Source organism: Lolium rigidum, chromosome 1, assembly GCF_022539505.1.
Source record: "Lolium rigidum isolate FL_2022 chromosome 1, APGP_CSIRO_Lrig_0.1, whole genome shotgun sequence".
Lineage (NCBI taxonomy): Eukaryota > Viridiplantae > Streptophyta > Magnoliopsida > Poales > Poaceae > Lolium > Lolium rigidum.
In genome coordinates, this window is record NC_061508.1 from 3,392,642 (window position 1) to 3,405,517 (window position 12,876).

Below are 12,876 nucleotides of genomic sequence, written 5' to 3' on the forward strand. Positions count from 1 at the left end.
TAACAAGCCTCTAGTGGCTACACATGTTTGAAAACGTGGATTAATGTAGATATCTGAAACTTTATCCCAGTTCCAAGCCAACTCCGTTCACTTCAGATATGCGCTACTCAGACTTCAATATGTCCACTTCATAAGGCCTAGTTCCAGAATGCTGAAGCTATGAGATAAGAGCTGGTGGCATGCTCCAGAGTTGGTTGGTCAGTCTCCTAAATGTGCAATATGGCAAATTATTGGTGTGGAGTGTAAACCTCCTTGTAGCTGCAAAACCTCCTCTATAAACTTAGTCCTTCAGGGATTGTGTATACAAGATGATACATACTGTATCAAACTATGTATCTATCTCGGAACATGCAAGTCGCAGACGACCAAGGCTTCCATCTATCTCAGAACATGCAAGTCGCAAACCACCTAAAGTAAGTTTTCCTACAAGGGATCCAAATTTTTCTGTATTATCTGACGTAGCCAGCTCCTTGCACCGTATGCTGTAAAAGTTGGTTCCAACAATACTTAGTTTCACACACGGGCTCAACTTACTAAATTCAGGGAACCGAAGCCCTAGAACTGCACGTTTTCTAGAACTGTTCCTAGACAAATCAAACGAGGACTCCACCCGTGCTGTGGTAGGTTTTGAAAACCCTTCAAAGATAGAGATTGCATAGGCAAGTGCAATATATGAGCTGGTCAGTTTCCTCTAATATCTCAACCTGAATCATGTCAACAAAAAATTGTAGATATGATACCTAGGTAGCTAAAGATGATGTTTGGTACCCCCGCAAAAAAAAAGATGATGTTTGGTAGATAGATGTTGCAATCTGATCCCTGACTAAATAACAACAGGCTAAGCGGATAGTGTAAGCATCAATGGGGAGAAATGAGAAGATATATAAAGAGCCCTGAGTCCAGCACGGAATAAACATGACATGGAAATGAAAGCAGGCGGCAAGTATGACACCAAGTTACTCATCTCATGAAGGACTAAGTTCATTCCCATGTTCTGGAGATACGACTCATATTCTTCTTTCCTTCACATCAAATTAAGGTGGATGTGAGGCTTGAAACCTGGCCACGAGTTCTGGATAGGTGACACATTCAATCACTGGCCATAGAAAAGAAGCATCAATTTGCTAAAAAAATGCCCAGCAACCAAGGATCATGCAATACATATGTGTTTTTGCAAGGCCCTAGGTTGCAGATCGTTCTTAGCTTATAATGAGCTATTGAATATAATCATTGGCAAGTGAATGGCAAAACAAAAGCAATGCGAAATTTTAGGGCCTCATACATTGGTTGGCACACATAATTCAAAACTGGAGTTTGCGAATCTAGTTCATTGCTAACCTTCACCTTAGTACAATGCACATAGTTTGGTAACTCCATCCCGATATTACGGTGACCACATTTTAATCATAGGCCAAAAACCGGAGGTAGAATTTATCATATAACGGCTATCAGTAAATTTTATCTGAATATTGCACAATACATCAAACATCAATCTATCTCATATCTTAAGTCTCAATGGTTGTTGACAAGTGGTAGCTGACATAAAAAAATCCACAAGGTTGCAAATTAACTAACTGCATACATTTTGGTGTACTGTCATGCATGTTGGCCAACTTTATTAGCCTGAATTATGGAAGTATGTCGGCAAAGTGGTTACATGTTGAGAGAGCGCTGCAAAGTAAGCTTCGGTACTTTTTTTTTTTTTTTTTTTTTGACCAAAAAAACAGTAGGAGAGGCTCCTACTGTGGTACTATATTAAACAGCCACAATATTTACATAATTTTTAGGTGCATACACCCATGATACAAAAAGAGATCAGAGTCTGTCTATGAAAAGAGAAATAGTGTTTTCCAGGTTTTGGCTAACCCTGAACCTAAGAAGTGATAGATCAGCTATAACTCTTGCTTTCCAGGAATCCCTTGAGGGTGCCTTGCCTTTAAAAATTAGATCGTTTCTTTCCTTCCAAATGCCCCAAGCTTCGGTACTTCATTCTTAAATCTTGAAGAACTCGGTAAATAAATCTTCACACTGGAGAGCTTACACTAAGGTATTGCTCCTGGACAGCGGGGAGCACAACTTACACAATATATACACGAACAAACCGGAAATTCAATTCGGCTCCCGGGTGCGTATGCTCCCTCTACCATAAAACATATTTTGAAGTGTGGAAAAATTTTGACAAAAAATTCTACATGTACATCTCCATAATATATGTGTGTGCGTCAAGTTTCACGAAAAAATAATATTTTTTTGTATCGTATGTAAAAAGGAGAAAACTTATCATGTGAAAATCATTGTTTTAAGCACCGAATTTTGTCTTTTTTACACACGTCACATAATAAGTTCATTTTTTTATGAAACAACTTTGTGAGCGCGTAGCATGTGAAGATGTACGTGCGAATTTTTTGTTTCAATTTTTTTGAAATTTAAAATATGTGTAAGATGCATTTCAAAATATAGGGAGCATATGCTCCCATGTTCCAAAACACCTCTCCGAACAGAAGCATAAAAGTATATATTCTTTTTGCCACTATTAGTAGTCAAATTAACAGAAGTGATGGCGTTCTTTTTTTCTTGAATGTTTTGAACCATCCAAAGAAAGGAGATAAGTGCAACAATTTATTGTATGAGCTGGTCAGTTTCCTCTAAATCTCAGGTGGCATCATTCAAGAAAACTACAGATGTGGTACCAGGTAACGATGCGAGTAGATAGTAAAAGCTGCATTCTGACTCCTAAGTAACGAGAGAGTTAAACGATAGTGCAAACAAGAATGGTGAGATCTGTGAGGGTATATATTGAGCCTAGCAATGAAGAAACTTAACGAGAAAAAGAAAAGCATGTCGCAAGTGTGACACCAAGGTACACAACCCATGACCAGTATGTTAGTGACTTCTAGATTTACTTTGAGGTTCGTGGGAGATAAACTCATGGCATCCGCACTTTCAAGTCAACTAATGCTATGTATAGATGCAACTGCCAGGCCCAAGTTCGTCTGTCAACTAGAAAATCAAAGCATGTGGCAAGTGTGACACCAAGCTACACACGGCGCCGATTCTCTAACCTGCATGTAGAAAGGTTATTGGAGATTGCACAGCACCAATAGGGCCGGCTGCTCATATATATATAGGCGGACACATGTACAATTACAGGTACAACCCTGAGAAAACACGGGGACCTATATCTATACAATATGTTACTCAACACCCCCCCGCAGTCGAAGGGTCGGCACCGACACACAGACTGGAGCGAAACTCAGGAAAAGTCGTGGATGGCAATCCCTTCGTCATGATGTCGGCAAATTGCTGAGACGTCGGTACGTGAAGAACTCGAACGCGACCGAGGGCAACTTGCTCACGAACGAAGTGGATGTCCAACTCGATGTGCTTGGTGCGCCGATGATGAACAGGGTTGGCGGAGAGGTAGACAGCCGATACGTTGTCGCAGAAAACCACCGTAGCCTTGTCAACGGGACAAGAGAGCTCGGACAGAAGCTGGCGACGCCATGTGCACTCAGCCACAGCGTTAGCCACGGCGCGGTACTCGGCCTCAGCGCTGGAGCGGGACACGGTGGGCTGCCTCTTGGAGGACCAAGAGACAAGCGACGAGCCGAGGTAGACGCAGTAGCCGCTGGTGGAGCGGCGCGTATCCGGCAACCCGCCCGAGTCCGCGTCGGAGTAGGCGACAAGGTCGGTCGACGTCGAGGGCGAAGCATGCAACGTCAAGTCGTAGCCTATGGTACCACCGTACGTAGCGGAGAATCCGCTTCACCGCGGCCCAATGAGCATCCCGAGGAGCATGCATATGCAAGCACACCTGCTGCACGGCGTACTGGAGCTCCGGTCGCGTCAGCGTCAAGTACTGAAGAGCACCGACGATGGAGCGATAGAGCGGCGCGTCAGACGCCAGCGACCCATCACTGGCGGAGAGCTTGGCCTTCGTGTCGACAGGAGTGGGTGCTGGATTGCAGTTAAGCATCCCTGCACGCTCGAGAAGCTCGTGGGCATACTTCCGCTGATGGAGGAAGAACCCGTCCGCACGTCGGACAACCTCGATGCCGAGGAAGTAGTGGAGCGGGCCAAGATCCTTCAACGCGAACTCAGCGCGAAGGCGGTCGGTGAGCTGTCGAAGAAGACCAGCGGTGGAGGCCGTCAGGATGATGTCGTCGACGTACAGCAGCAGGTATGCCATGTCGTTGCCGGTCCGGTAGACAAACAAGTGACGCATCGGAGCGCGTGGAGCGGAAACCCAGCCGATGCAGGAAGCCGGCGATGCGCCGGTACCGTGCGCGGGGCACCTGCTTCGGTCCATACGAGACCGAGAGAGCAAGCACACGTCATCGGGCGCTCGGTGTCGACGAAGCCGATGGGTTGCCGACAAGTACACCTGTTCCTGCAGATGGCCATGAAGGAAGGCGTTGGAGACGTCCATCCGATGTACGGGCCACGCACGAGACGCGGCGAGGTGCAACACCGTGCGGATCGTGCCCGGCTTGACAACCGGGGCAAACGTATCCGTGAAGTCGACGCCGGCGCGCTGCCGAAAACCGCGCACCACCCAGCGCGCCTTGTAGCGCTCGAGAGTACCGTCGGAGCCGAGCTTGTGCTTGAAGACCCATTTGCCGGAGATGACGTTGGCGCGAGGGGGCCGGGGAACGAGCTCCCAAGTCCTATTGCGCTTCAGCGCGTCGTACTCCTCCTGCATGGCGGCACGCCAATGCGGGTCGCGCAAGGCAGCGCGAGCCGAGGTGGGCACCGGCGAAGGAGCGGTCGCCGAGCCGGTGGCAGAACCGGTCGGACCGGGCGGCAGGCCGGATGGGCCGGCCGGAGGGCCGGTCTGACCGGGCGCTTGGCCGGGTCGGCTGGTGAAGGGGGAGCCGCCGTCGTGCGGCAATGTGATGTTGCCGCTGGCCCAGAAGGCAGACGCGGTAGACGGAGACGCTGCGCAGACATACTGGTCGGCGGGGTAGCGTGTAGACGGCCGCCGCACGCCTGCGTAGGCGCGGGTGAGCATGGGCTCAGGAGCCGCAGCGACGGGTGGCGAGGCAGACGACGAATGGGCGGCCGCCGCGGGCGATGGCGCCTCGGGCGACGCGGGCGATGGCGCCTCGGGCGTCGCGGACGCGGTCGAAGGGGACGCCGCGGGCGATGGCGCCGCGGGCGACGCCGGCGATGGCGCCTCGGGCGACGGGGCGCCGGGGCGCCGCGGGCGTCGCGGGTACGGGCGACGGGGCGCCGCGGCTGCCGCGGGCGACGGGGACGCCGAGGGACCAGGCGGGGCCGGCACCGGAGGGGCCACCGCGGTCGGTCGTCGGCGCGCGACCGCAGGAGGGCCGGCGGGCGCCGGGGCGTCGTCGGAGGTGTCGCCATGAGTCCCTGCTGAAACGGAAAAACCAACTCGTCAAAGTACACGTGCCGGGAGGTGAGGGCACGGTGGGAGACCGGGTCGTAACAGCGGTAGCCCTTGGTGTTGGCGGGGTAGCCGAGAAACACACAAGGGAGGGAGCGCGGCGCAAGCTTATGCGCGGCGGTGGCAGCAGTGTTAGGATAACACCGGCAGCCGAAGATGCGGAGGTCATCATAGGTGGGCGGCGCACCGTAAAGGAGATGATGCGGCGTGTAGGACCAACGCACACGACACGGGCGGATGTTGACGAGGAGAGTCGCCGTGGCAAGGGCATCCGGCCGTAATCGCGGGGGCATGGAGGCATGGAACGGAAGGGTGCGGACGCAAGTCGTTGAGGGTACGAAGCATCCGTTCGGCACGGCCATTCTGTGAAGAAGTGTATGGACACGTGAGGCGGAAGATGGCGCCGTGGGTGGCTAGAAGTGAGCGAATGGTGATGTTGTCGAACTCCTTGCCGTTGTCGGTTTGTAAGGCGTGAATGGGGCGACCAAACTGAGTGGAGACGAAGGCGAAGAAGGCGGTGAGGGTGGTGGCAACATCTGACTTACGGCGAAGTGGAAATGTCCATACAAAATGCGAGTAATCATCAAGAATCACAAGATAATAATTATAACCAGAGTTACTCGGAACCGGCGAGGTCCAAACATCACTATGAATAAGTTGAAAAGGAAAAAACACGACTGTGGAGGACGAGCTAAACGGAAGGCGAACATGTTTGCCTAGACGACATGCTTCACAAGAGTGGGCATCCGTTTTATTACAAGTAAAGGAGAAGCCTTGCATTATTTGACGCAGAGTGGCGGAGCTAGGATGACCAAGACGGGCGTGCCAAAGGTCGACACCGGCGGAGAGGGCGAGTGGGCGGCCGGTGGTGGTGGAGGCCGCGCCAACGGGGTAGAGATCGCCGGGGCTGTCACATCGGTGGAGGAGCATCCGGGTACGACCATCCTTGACGGAGAAGCCAAAAGCGTCAAATTCCACGACCACGGGGTTATCACGACGTAAAGACTTAACGTAAACAAGATTTTTAATCAAGTCAGGAGAAACAAGGACGTTATGGAGAGAGAGAGAGGAGTGGAGGTGGAAGGAAAAGAGACAGAACCAGTGTGAGTAATAGGAAGAGCATGACCGTTGCCAACGATGATGCGAGAAGAAGTGGAAGCAGGTGTGGAAAAGGAGAGGTTACCGGGATGCGCAGCCATATGCGCGGAGGCGCCGGTGTCCATGAACCGGGTCGCCACCGCCACCATACGCCCCGGCAGAGGGGCGCTCCGGAGGGCGATCAGGAGCGCGGGATCCCACGGGGTCGCACCCGGAGGGGCGGCGTAGGCCGGGGCAGGCTGGGGCGCCGCGTAGGACGCCTGGTGGGAGGCTGGACACGGCCCCATAATGCCCGGGTAGGGGGCGCGCGGCACGGGCATGGAGTAGGCGTGAACAACCCCGGTCCACGGGTTGTGACCGGCAGTCCATGGCGGAGGGGCGGTGTACTGCGGGGGACGAGGCGCGGGGGCGGCGGCATTGGCGCCACCGTTGCCACCACCGTTGCCACCACCACGGCGACGACGGCCACGGCGGCTACCGCCAGGAGGAGCCGGCTGCCCGGTCCAGGGACCGGTCGGGCCGGCCGGGGAGCCAGCGTGCCCAGTCCAGGGGCCGGTCTGGCCGGCCTGTTGACCGGACTGGCCGGTCCACGGTCCGGTCTGACCGGGCGGCGAGGCGGCGGCGGGGAAACCCGGCGGCGGACCCATGGGGCGAGGCGCAGGGGCGCGGGGCGCGGGAGTCTGGGCGCCGCGGGAGAAGCCAGCGGCGAAGGCGGTGTGGGCCGCCCGAGCCCGGAGGTGCTTGAGGCGGCGCTCCTCGAGGCGCGGGTACGCCACGGCCTGCTCGAAGGTGGGCGTGGTGAGGAGCGTGAGGTTGGAGGCGGCGTTGCCGAGATCCTCGCCGAGACCCGCCGACGGTGGTGGAGAGCATGATCTTGTCATCGATCGGGAACTCCAAGTCCCGGAGCTCATCGGAGAGACTCTTCGGCCTTGAGGGCGTAGTCATCGAGAGACAAGTCGTTCCGGTGGGTGCCGAAGAACTCCCGCCGGAGGAAGGTGACCCGCTGGATTTTGTTGTCGGTGAAGAGGCCGGTGATCTTAGCCCGGACCGTGTGGGCGGAGTCGCCGTCGCGGACGACGGTGCGAAAGATGTCGTTGGAGACGGTCCGGTAGAACCGGCGGATGATGGTGGCGTCGATGGCGAGCCACTCGGGGTCGTGCGGCATGGCGAGGAGGTCGATGGTGCCGTCGACGTGATCAAGGATATCATACTCGCGGAAGAGCAGCCCAAAGTACGTCTTCCACGGGAAGAAGTTGGCAGCGGTGGTGGAGAGCTTCAGCGGCACGCGCTCGGCGATGGGGATGTCGCGGGTGATGGCGACGGAGGGGCCGGCGAAGGGGTTGTTGCTGCCGGAGCCGGAGGAGAAACCGGAGCCGGATGAGTCGAAGCGCTCCATGGCGGAAGCGGTGGTGGTGGTGAGAACCAGCGGCGCCCTAGATGAGAAGGGCGGCGGCTAGGGTGGAGAGTGGTGGAGGCCGGCAGCGCCCTAGGGAGGAGGGGGCGGCGGCTAGGATGGATTGAGGTGGTGGCCGGCGGCGCCCTAGGGAGGAGGAGGGGCGGCGGCTAGGGTTGGAAGGGGGTGGCCGGCGGCGCCCCAAGGGAAGAGGAGGGCGGCGGCTAGGGCAGGACCCGAAGGGTCTCTGATACCATGTAGAAAGGTTATTGGAGATTGCACAGCACCAATAGGGCCGGCTGCTCATATATATAGGCGGACACATGTACAATTACAGCTATAACCCTGAGAAAACATGGGGACCTATATCTATACAGTTTGTTACTCAACACTGCATACAGCAAGTCAGACGCTGCCTTGCATTGCCCGGATGCCGTCCGTCCTCGATCGCATGGTCCCTGCTTTCCTCCCATTCTGGCCCCTGCGTTTGGCGCCGCTCTCAGCGCAGAGTGCGTGGCATGGCGCAGCTAGCATAGAGCATGTTTTAGCACATGCTACTAACAATTAGGGCATTTTCAACGGGGCCACGCCGGATCGAAAAAATACAGCGAGGCGACACATCGTGTCCGCAGCGATGCAAATCTGGCGCATATTTGCGCCTGTAATGCGTTGCGGCGGACGCTACGCGGACGTCCTAAGTAACCGCTCGCTTCTCCACCGGGTCCGCTTGACAACGAGCATGTATCGAGGGCATCGCTTCCGCGGTCAGCGCTGTCGCATCTGCGCCGCAACCTTCGCCATCAATGTCGCGGCTGGCTCTTGTGCGCACGCACTGGCGGGCGGCGGCTGGGCTTCTACGCCGCCTTCAATGGCATGTGGGCGCGACACAAGGCGTTTGTCGACCGTATGCGCTCCGATGACGGCGCCGGCCCCTCAGGCCCCTCCGGCGATGAGTAGAGGGCTGCGACACTGCGAGTAACCTGGCGAAAGTAGGACGCGCGACGAAGAGTAAGTACGGCCATCATAGATTTAGGTTAACTCGATTAATCTGTAAAGATGATCTTTTTTATAAATTAATAGTAATCAAATTTGTACTGCACTACGGGAGACACGCCGTGCGCCGACGGCCCCGCTAATCCACCGTCGGCACCGGCTCTGCCGACGGTGACCGTCGGCGTATCCGCGTCGGCACACTTCGCGTCGGGGCCGGCGCAGTCACCGTCGGCATAGGGTGACACCGTCGGCACACGCGTATACCGACGGCTGGACGGTGGCCGTCGGCCGTACCACCGTCGGCGCAGCCTAGCTCGCCGTGACGCGCCGGCCGTTAACTGCCACGCTGTGCCGATCGGCACATATTCCGTTTTTTTCCCAGATTTGGCGCCAAGCCGTCGACGACGTTTGAACTGGGAAAAAAAACGCGCGAACCGCAGCAACTGTGCCGACGGTGTCACCGTCGGCACAGAGCCTGCCATTTGGCATAGCAAAGGCCCTGTGCCGACGGTGACACGGGCGGCACAGCCGCTGCACATATTTTTTTTATTTGCTGATTTTGCTCCATTTGCACAGCCATTGCATATAAAATAGCAGGAAATATATGAATAGCACACATATAGCTCATACATCACAGATATAGCACAAATATGGCAGCAAATCCCAAATTTAGCACAAATATAGCACACAAGCAATACGGTAGCACACAAACAAATATAGCACACAAACAAATATAGTACAAATATATCCCATATGATCTCAAGTTTCTCTCCGGTTTACCTCCAAGGGAGTTCCCCCTATACATCCAGAATCTACGTAAGTGTAGGAACCCCATGTCCGAGAAGCCGAACACACCTGGGGGGTAGCCTAGGATATAAAACCATCTCAAATCACTCTCCGATCCTCGATTTCTGGGAAAACCCTAGACCGGGGTCCCAGCGGGGGATCTATACCGCCCTTATACATATATATGGGTTTCCCGCAAAGGGGTTCGCCAAAATAGCAGTGAGAAAGAAATAAACAAAAAATGATTGGGATTAACAATTATATGGGTAATAATTATCTTTGTAGTAAAACAATGTAAAAATAAAAAATGTGCATAATTGGCTGTGCCGACGGCCGTGGTTGTGCCGTGGGCCACCGTCGGCACAGTATAGACGGCGCCGTGACAGTCCAACGGCTGGGCCCGCCTGTCAGTGCGTGTACTGACGGTTGGCGCTGTGCCGACGGTGACCTTCGGGCGCCACCTTTCTGTGCTGACGGTCCGATTTGCGCCGACGGTGACCGTCGGTGTAGCCAGCAGTGTGCCGACGGCCGGCCTGTGCCGACGGTCAGCTCCGTCGCCGGTCGACCAGGGCCTCTGTGCCGACGACCCCGACATTTGGCCGTCGGCACATCGGCTGGCCGTCGGCACATGCCGTCTCTCCCGTAGTGCTGCACGGGTACCTGATACCATGTAATCAGAATACAGAGCAGTGGAAACAAATTAGCACTACTATCAAGTTATGTTACAAAACCAGGAACCAAACACGTCCTAGGAGTAACAGTTAATACACTACACCAAGCCTCTACCGAGTCCCATTTTCTTGTTTTGCTGGCGATGCGTGAGATTAGCTGGAGGCTACTTGGTTTCTCTACGAAATGGGCTACTTTCAGGGGCCAGGCCGGGAGAAAAACAGGGACCAGGCGATCGGGGACGGACGGCATCCGCGCAAAGCAAGGCAGCGTCTGACTTGTTGTATTTAGGTTAGAGAATCTGCGCCGAGTTACACAAGCCATGATGCACCCGACCTGTTTTCGCTAAGCACCACAGGAAACGCAACCGGCGGCCATATCCTGTGTTAACGGCTTTTTGTCACGTGGGACGTCAGAACACTTGACTGGTGGAGTCCTGCTTTAGACCCACACGTGTGAGATGGAAAGATCGATCCTACGTATACCAGCCTCCAATGAAGGAGGCGCGCCTGCTGCTGGGCCGCCACGTACGTGCCGTGCCTACCGAAAGCGCATGCATGCAAGCCCATACAAAAGAGCGACTTTAACCGGACGTGCGCCGCGGCGCGTGGACAGGTTTCGATTTGGTTCGTGTCGCGCGGCGGTGCTGGTCGTGGCGAGCTGTGGAGAGTCATTGCGGCGTGGGCGCAGCCAGTTGAGCTGAGTCGCCGCCCCACGCAGCTACAGCCTACAGGTACCGTAGGGGCGGTCCGTGGACGCGTCCGATCGTTTCCGCGGGCGGCGCCGGCGCCAGGGACGGCCATGCGGCCTGTCTCCTCCACGCTGGCAGGGCAGGCGCCGCCTCCTCACGTGCCCATGCTCGCCTAGATTCCTCAAGTATTCTACCCTGATGACCAGAGCAGACCGATCGAGCTCGATCGGAAGGGAGTGTCGGTCACGCTTGTCCCATGCGGCACAATCTCACTCATGCATCTAGTGGCTCCTTATTCTTTCCTCTGCTTCACAAAAATATATATTCATGCTTTGGACATAATAGGTTAAGTCAATAGTTTACAGTTACAAATACATGTACATAAGGTTGATGCTTGTTTTTATGTTCTATAAATGGCCAGTAAAAAATGCGGGAAATGGCATATTCTCTCGGTTCTACAATATAATAAGCACATAAATTTAGTCAAAATAATGGGACATCCTTGGTGCCGAATTAATATCCTTGGTGTCAATGTATTTTCTTCTCGCGGCTAATTTTCTTCCTTCAAATTTTATTCTCTGAGAAGATGATTTTGTCGAATCTGTAGAGTGATTCACTAAATGATTATCAATCAAAGTGGTTCGTACCTGAAGAACCATGCCTTTTGTTTGGCTTGAGACTCAATGGCTATAATATGAATCTAAGGTTTTAATCTAGACTGTGCTACCCGGCGGCGTCGCACAAAGCTGGATTCGTGCGGCGGCTGCCAGCCTGTGGACCAGCGGACGTCGACCGCGTCCTTTGACCAACCACGCGTGGTCCCGCGCACCGTGTCGGCTAGTGCAGCACATGGTCTTCCCGCCAAAAACTGTCCACGTCATCGAAAATACGGCCCAGAAACGAAAAAGCCCACGTAACACGATTAGGCCGAAAAAATTCATGGACAAGCAAAAATATCTCTGCCCGACTGGAGACCACCTAGTATACTACAGGACAAAAGCTCACGTGCCATGCCTCCCTTTTAACAGCTGACCTTCTTCTTCCTCAAGACAGCAAAGTAGATCTCGATCAGACCATCTACTCCAGTGGTTGTAAGAGAGAAGAAGAAAGAGGAGAAGAAGAACTGGAGCAAGAACTCGAAAAACAAGATCTCAAAAGAGAAGATTAGAGGTATGCACAAAGAACTCATCTGGAAACACATCTTCTATATCTCAGCAGAATAATCTTCCAGCAAAAAATCTGAATCTGGTAGTCATAGTATAATTCTGCTAGCCAGAATATAGCTACATGATTCAGCCAAACAAAAACTTACTGATTCTGGTAGCCAAAATACAACATGTTCCACACCATAGTACTACTCTAGCAGATTCTGATAACTAGATCATATGAGAAAAGAGTGGAACATGTTCCAGATGCATAGCATGAATCTTGAACCAGATCAGCCCAGAAACCAAACTTCATCATTGCTACAAAGATTGCTTGAATGCTCCCACCCTTGATCAACTTTGCTTGGACAAACAAACCTATCTTGATCAATTTCCCTTGGACAACACCTTCTTGCTGGATATTTTAAAAATACAAAAACATGAAACGAAATTAGAAATTACCTATAAAAAAACTCTTTCTTACAGATTGCAGAGATGGATGTAGGTGACCAAACTGTATCATTGCAAGGAGGTACAAAAACACAAGATGAAGTGCAAGCAGCCAACAACAACCAAGGTGAAGTGCAAGCAGCTACAAACACACAAGGTGAATATTACACATCATTTTTACAAATTCAAGTTCCCATAATTATTTAACAGAGTTACTAGAATGCTTGAATGAAAATACAGTAAC